Here is a 7544-nt window from a genome sequence, read left to right as displayed (position 1 = left end):
GTTTCTACAGTTGTTTCTTTTCTTTCTCTCTCTCTCTTTTTTGGGGGGGAGGGGGGCGGATTTTACCAACACACACATTTTAAAAATAAACTTCAAAGCCAGATCAGATTAGCAATTTTGAAAGAAGGTCATATGAGAGCAGACAACAGGAAAGCCCCAAGTGACAGGATATTACTTAAAGCAAAAAAAAAAAAAAAAAAGGAACAAAAAGATCATCCATGCTGGAGCACGCTCTAAAACTACTACTGACAATTTCATTTCAAGCTGCACAGGCAAACGTTTCCAGGAAGGCGATTCCGAATGTGTAAACGATTTTTAACACCCTCGATGGCTGGTCTCCAGTCCTCACGCTACCGTTTTCCCCCTCCCCACCCCCAACACACACACCAAAAAAAAAGAAGAAAGAAAGAAAAAGAAAAGAAACAAGAAGAAGAAGAAGAAGAAGAAGAAGAAGAAGAAGAAGAAGAAGAAGAAGAAGAAGAAAGAGACCCCAGCAAGGAAGAGACCGGGGACCGCGGGGCAGCAAGGGCGGCTGCGTCGCTAAAATGAGCGCACAAATGAGGAAGGTGGGCGGCGGGAGGGGACAGCTTGCACCCGGGGAGCAGGACACTTTGCAACTACAGACGGTCTCCCGCAAGGCTGGGCTTTTTGAAGCCGGGGGACAAGGTTGGAAGCGGACGGGAAGAAGCCCCCCCCCCCAAAAAAAAAATGACAACCCGGAGCTCACAGCGGAGTTTGGGGCTCCGACCCCGGGCTGTCGCTCTCCCCTCCGGCTCTCCTCTTTCGCTTCTCTCTCGCAGCACCCCCCTTCCTCAAGCCTCCCACGCCCGGGCTTGCTGGAGCTCCCCTCTCCCCCCACCCCCCCCTCCCGAAGCTGGAAAACAAGAAGCTGGCCGGCGCACACTCAACCTGCGGGCCGGAGGTCGGCTGCTGGCGGGGCGGGCTGGGCGCGGGGACAGCGACCGGCGCGGCGTCCTACCTGGTGAAGTTCGTCCGCCCCTTGGAGTGGACGCAGACCCCAGGGACCGCTGGGGGAGGGTTGGGGGACGCCGGCCTCGCCCGCTCGCTCCGCCTCGCCCCTGCTCGCCGAGCCTGGCTCGCGCCCCGCCCGCCGCCTCCCTCGCGCGCCCGCTCGGGTCCTCCGACTCCCACTACAGCCTCATTCCAATATGGCATCCTCAGTGTGCGCATGCCCGGCACTCTTTTTTAAGATTATTATTTTGTGTGTGTGCAGCGAACTCCTTCAACGACCTTTCCCGGCGCTCGCAGGACGCCTCCCACCCATCAGCCTGCGGGACCCTCGCGACTCCTTCCCCGACCCCGCAGCGTCGCCCCCGCCCCTGGGCACACAACGACCCCCCCCCAACACACTCACACGGGCACATTTCACGCTCGCGCTGCGCCCTCCCCGGCCCGCGCCCCTTCCTCCTTTCCTTTAGCTCACTCCGTACACGATCTGCAGAAAGTTCACATCACAGGCGTTTCCGCAAACCCATCTGCAGGGAAATCGGGGCGCACTCCGCATCTCACTGGGCACTTTTGTTTTCTGGCTTTGCAAGCCTTCGGCCCACCAAGGGAACCAACTTGCGCTTTATCCGCCGAGGGCCGGTTTGGAGCGGAGAGAAATTCAATCCTCTCCGCCACCTCTGCCCCGCCCACTGCGCCCCCCACCCCCCGCCCCTTCCCCAGAGCACTAAAATTGAGCCTTTTCTATGGAGACTCAGACTTTTCCCGGTCCCTTGGGGAAGGCGGGGGTGGGGTGGGGGGAGCTGCAGAGAGGGTTTTTCAGGGAGACGAGCCCCAAGGGGGAGGAAATTAAGTTGGGGCCGCTGCTCCGGCGAGCTGGCGGCTGCAGTCTGCGGGGCCCGGGCTGGACGCAAGTAATAGGGGTCGCCCCTGGCCCGGGCCAACTATTGTAGGTCGGGGGGGGGGCGGGAATCCTGCCCGAGGGGGGGGGGAAAGGTGGCCTTCGGCGACTGCTGGAGCGCAGGGCAGCCTGGGCAGGGCAGTGTTAGCGGCGACGGGAGCGGGCACCTGGCACTGTGCCCAGGGCGTGGGGGGAGGACCGAGGGGACCTTCCCGGGCCGAAGGCCCAATGGCTTCGCAGAGACTCAACGAAATGTCCCCCGTTCGGAAAAGCTGGCTACGCCCTAGTGAGAAAGACCTAGAACTTACAAAGGTGGGCCTCGCGGTACTCGCTGGTTGGGGACAGCAGTTTATTTCCCCGGAAACCGGAGACACGAACACGTTTGGTCAGGGGTGTCGTTCTATTGCCGCAGAGGATAGAGTTCTCCAGGGTCTCCCAATGTTGTGTCCATCTGTTTCCTGCGAGCCCCTCTTGCTCTACCCCAACGCTGGCTCGGGGAAGGGGTCAGAACTCCACCCACCTCCCCTCGGCCTGCCGCCCCCGAGCGTCCTCCAGGCCCGGGAGCTCCGGTGAGTGAGTTACCGAAGGACAGTGGACGCTTTGAAGGACTGGGGACGGTGCAGGGATCCGGGGATGGAGTCCGGGGGCCGGGGACTGCCCGCGCGCGGGATCGGCGGGGTCCTGCCCAGCTGGGTCCTCCCCCGACGTCGAGGTCGACCTTGCCTAGAAGAACCGCAGGCGGGACCTGGGGGGAAGGCTCTCCCCACGCCCGGAGATAGGGAATGCCTCCCCAGGAAGCGGTCCCGGGAGCTCGGAGACGCTGGGCGGGCGCTGGCCCCGGGGAGACCCCGAGCACGTCGAGTCTTGGGAAACGGGATTGCCTTACACCTTGGAGAGCGCTTTGCGAGCACATAACGACTTCCTCCGTCCTGTCACACCTCTTTGAGGTGCCACCTGAGAGCGAGGAAGGTCAAACGACCCACACAGTTCAAACTCCAGCCGGAGTCTGCATCCCTTCCGGTCCCCTCCTCTTGGGGACACCATGCTGAAGCCCCTAGCTCTTTGGGTCACTGGAGGCAGAGACTCCTCCACCCAACAGCACCTGTCCCTGCACATCAACCCTGTCACCCGCACCCGGGATTGCCTCCCTCTGTGCCCTGGAAACAGCTCCACGTGGAGACGGATGGACGCACTGCGGCTTGGAGGAATCCAGAACGTGGACTCCGGACAGTCTCCTGGGCCCTACCTACCCCTAAGTGTCTTACACCCAAGTCACCTCGCTCCTTCAACACAGTCGGGACGGGAAGGGAGCGAGGTAGGGAGGCCGGAGACCGTCCCACGCAGCGCTGGAGACCCAGCCTGCACGCCCTTCCCCTGGACGGGGTCACCGGTTCGGGCACTGCCCAAACGCCGAGCGCGCCCGCCTCGGCCGGGGCGAGCCCTTGCTCCAGCCAGCCCGGCCGCGGGGGACGGGCGGCGGTTCCCGTTCGCTGAGCCTCCCGGAGGCGGCGGCCTCGCTCGGTCCCGGGGAGGCCGCTGAGGACCGCTCGCCCCGCAGGACTTCCGGGCCGCCCCTGCTTCCGCGGAGAAAGCCGTTCCCTCTCCCGGGGCGACGGGAGCTGCAGCCAGCCATTGCGTCTCCAGGCTTGTTTACCAGTTTGAAGTCATTATCATGCTCCGAACGTTATTTCATCAAAACAAAAAGCAAATGCAAAAGAACACTTGATCCCCAACTCGATGACCTGTGCATACATTATCAGAGTACTTGAGTCTCTACGTTTTTGATGCTCACGCCCCCGGATCCCTGGGACTTTCTATTAAACAGTGCGGGAGTGCTATTGTTTTGTACCTCCCCAGATGAAGACAGACTTAACGTCAGGAGGCCACAGCACACAATGGTTACCACGTTGTTATCACACTTTCAACGTGGTCTACAGTGAAATTGTTTCAGGTACAATACCCTAGGAGCCTACTCCTTTTCCCAATGACTTCTTGAACATTCCTTGTCTTTCTACTCTGCACCCCGCCTCCATTCTCCTTTATCCAAGGACACCAATGAGGCAAATGAAAATGGATTAGAAGACCCCTCGAGGCGATTAAAGTGGCCCCTTCATACAGTGCCTTCAGACTTCCATTTTTATTTCAGATCCAGGCACTTTAGGTAGGTAGGTATTCAGATGTAGAACCACTTTAAATCAATTAAAGATGAAGTGGTGGGGGGTGGGGGGAGATCCAGCATAGTTAGCCAAGGATAAAACCTGGTAAAAATTGTGAATGTGAATGTTTCAAAGTCAAAAACGCAAGGCATGATGGTTTCCGTTGCAGAGAAAGGTAACCTCATGAGTAACACCGACTGTAAGGTGTCTCTATATATTGTTAACATTTCAAAAACTCTTGGAGAAAAGAAACCTTTGATCACACCAACTGACTATAACTATTATTTCATTCCTAAGCAATGGCTCAACCGTGAATTACAGCACTTTTGTTTAAGATTTTATTTTTAATTTTCTTAATGTTGATTTATTTTGAGAGAGAGGGAGAGAGAGTTAGGGAGGAGCAGAGAGAGGAGGAAACAGAGAATCCCAAGCAGGCTCCCCGCTGCTAACTTGGGTTCAAATCCTCCAACACTTGAGGTCATGACCTGAGCCAAAACGGAGTCAGAATCTTACCTAACTGAGCCACCCAAGAGCCCCAAGATTTTATTTTTAAGCAAACTCTGCATTCTGCTTGGTCTCTCAAACTCCACAACCCCAGAGATCGAGTCCTATACTCCACTGACTGAGTCAGGCAGGCACCCCAAATCATATCACTTTTAAAATTCACCTACACATCTAACTTGTGCTTGCAGAGGGACTTTGGTATTCTTTCATATGAATGAGGCTTACAAAATATTAAAATCATACTTGTTAAATGGAAATAAATATGGATGTTATTTGCATTTGCTCGATACAGCACAAATTAGGAATAAAAAATAACAGTTGAAAAGTTTATTCTCAGATACTGTAAGTTTCTAAGTATTACTTCACAAAAATTATTGCTTCGGAGTTAAAAATCATATGCATATTTTTAAATTTTGGGGGGGCTCCTGGTTGGCTCAGTCAGTTAAGCGTCTGACTTCGGGTCAAGTCATGATCTCACAGTTTGTGGATTGGAGCTCCACATCAGGCTCTGTGCTGACAGCTCAGAGCCTGGCACTGGCTTCAGATTCTGTGTTTCTCTCTCTCTGCCCCTCCCCTCCTCACGCTCTATCTGTCTCTCTCAAAAATAAACACTAAAAAATTATTTATGCTATCTATGATTACATGAATCTTGCTTTAGTCTTCACATCAAGAAAAATGTTGGTCAATTTGTTCATAATTATTTCATGATTAAGTTATCATTTCCAAATGAGAAAAGGAAATGCCCTAAAGAAAACAACCTCGTGCTTCTTAATATAGCGAATCTCTAATGAGATAATCCATTTACCATCTACTTCCTCCCCACTGCCACCACGGAGCCCATGCAGGGCTCGAACCCATGAACCATGAGATCATGACCTGAGCTGAACCCAAGAGTCAGATGCCTAACCAACTGAGCCACCCAGGTACCCCAAGATTTTATTTTTTTTAAACAGGAGGGGGGAAAGTCTCTCAAAACCCCCCCTAAAATAACCAAATATTTGCAGATTTTGTGCAATCTTCCCTTTCCTGGAGGGTTGGTGTGGAGGCTAAGTGTGTTGTCTCTTAGGCTAGTAAGACAGTGTTTTCCATCACTTTCCTACAGTCGCTAAGCGCGAACTCTAAGGACACTGGTGCCCTTTTGTTTTCACCCTTCTCCCTTCTCCCCAGTTCCAGCACCGAACTCCTGTATCAGGATTGAAATGACCTCATCACTGCTTTATTCCTAATTTCCTGTGTCACCTATGTAAGCCCAGTGACCTCTCTGAGCCATCTCATGGGGAACATAAGGTCCTTTCAAACTCTAGAGAGTGCTTAGCAGTCTACCCCAGGTCGAAGCCGCAAATTCCTTTCTATAATATACTAACAGCATCTCTGCCGATTTGAAATAGCCAAGGTGTCTATGCTGCGGTCACAAAGGGGGAAATGAATGAAGAAAACATGTGGGGGAGGGGAGAAAGGGCCTTCTTGGCTCCACAAAGTAAAAGTACTCTTTGGTCATATTTCTGCCTCATTCATAATGCTGTCAGGCTTTGTATTTGCTGGGTGGGGTTTTTTAGTTGCCCATCATAGTGTCAGGGCCAAGGAAAATGTGCCTGTGTGAGTCATTCTGGGAAAAGTGGGGTGATGGAGATCGCTATTAAAATTGGTAGGGGCGCCTAGGTGGCTCAGTCAGTTAAGGACAAGACTTTGGCTCAGGTCATGATCTGACAGTTTCTGAGTTTGAGCCCCATATCAGGCTTTCTGCTATCAGCATAGAGCCTGCCTCTGATCCTCTGTCTCCCTCTCTCTCTCTGCCCCTCCCCTGCTCGCATTCTCTCTCTCTCTCTCTCTCTCTCTCTTGTTTGCACTCATAGGTCTAACAGGAGAGACTTAACAGAGGGCCATAGGGAGGGGAAGGGGGAAAGAGAGTTGGGGAGAGAGAGGAACACAAATCATGAGAGACTGTTGAATAGTGAGAAGGAACTGAGGGCTGAAGGGGGAGGGGGAGGGGGAAAGGAGGTGATGCTCATGGAGGGGGGCACTTGTGGGGAGAAGCACTGGGTGTTATACGGAGACCAATTTGACAATAGACTATTAAAGAAAAGAAAAAGAAACTTTTTTAAATTTTTAAAAAATAAATGGGTGAGGAGTACTAAATGAGTGTGGTGACGAGTCGTGTGTCCACAAAAATGTCACCCACGGAGCACTTTCTTGTGCATTCCCGGAGAGTTCAGAAACCACAGATTGCCTCTTCTACAGTCTGAAGGAGTTTCAAGCTTTCTTGGCAAAAAATGAAAAAAACCTTTCTAGTACACAGTTCCTATTAAATACTGCATGATGTCTGAACTCTCCTCTGGCATTTATTTAAAGAGCAGAGACTGTTTATTTGTGGACGTGCTGGTTAGGACTGCCGGCTTCTTCACCACTGAGGAAGGACACCCTGACAAACGTCACACCCGTGTGAGGCCGCTCGTATAGTTGGCTGCCTGGGATCACACACTTCACCTTGGGAATCTTATTTTATATGAGATAGAACATTCTACATCTCACAGCCTGCCTTCCAGCCATTTCCAGAAGCAGCAAGGCAGCCTGAGTCCACAGAGGTGAGGTGCTTATACACCGTTGCACAGCAGGGCCTGACTCTCAGTAAAGGGCCTGTCCCTTTCTTCTCTCTATCACAAGAGAAAGGGGGAGAAGGGATTTAGTTAGGACCTACTTTGTACCACTGTTCGAGGGGTTCTCACATACCTGATAGCATTTAGTGTGCTCTAGTCTTTAAATGGTTTTAAAATGTTTTATTTTTTTAAATTTTTTAATGTTTTTTATTTATTTTTGAGAGACAGAGAGAGATAGCATGAGCAGGGGAGGGTCAGAGAGAGAGGGAGACACAGACTCTGAAGCAGGCTCCAGGCTCTGAGCTGTCAGCAAAGAGCCCGATGTGGGGCTCGAACCCACGAACCGTGAGTTCATGACCTGAGTCAAAGCCAGAGGCTCAACTGACTGAGCCACCCAGGCACCCCTAAAATATGTTTTAAACA

At 52.6% G+C, this 7544-nt stretch overlaps 1 protein-coding gene across 5 annotated transcripts in view; it reads right to left on the bottom strand.

Moving 5' to 3' along the window:
- Positions 1-1613, bottom strand: part of SFMBT2 (Scm like with four mbt domains 2) — a 213111-nt gene extending 211498 nt beyond the window's left edge. For 2 of the 5 annotated variants that reach the window (XM_029955803.1, XM_029955808.1), the window contains exon 1: positions 980-1170. The gene's annotated coding sequence lies outside the window, so the exon portion shown is untranslated. The other 3 variants (XM_029955807.1, XM_029955804.1, XM_029955805.1) reach the window with 3 other exon arrangements.
- Between the last annotated feature and the right edge of the window lie 5931 nt (positions 1614-7544).

The sequence above is a fragment of the Suricata suricatta genome, chromosome 10 (assembly GCF_006229205.1).
Source record: "Suricata suricatta isolate VVHF042 chromosome 10, meerkat_22Aug2017_6uvM2_HiC, whole genome shotgun sequence".
Classification (NCBI taxonomy): domain Eukaryota; kingdom Metazoa; phylum Chordata; class Mammalia; order Carnivora; family Herpestidae; genus Suricata; species Suricata suricatta.
This window is presented reverse-complemented; position numbering and strand designations above follow the sequence as displayed.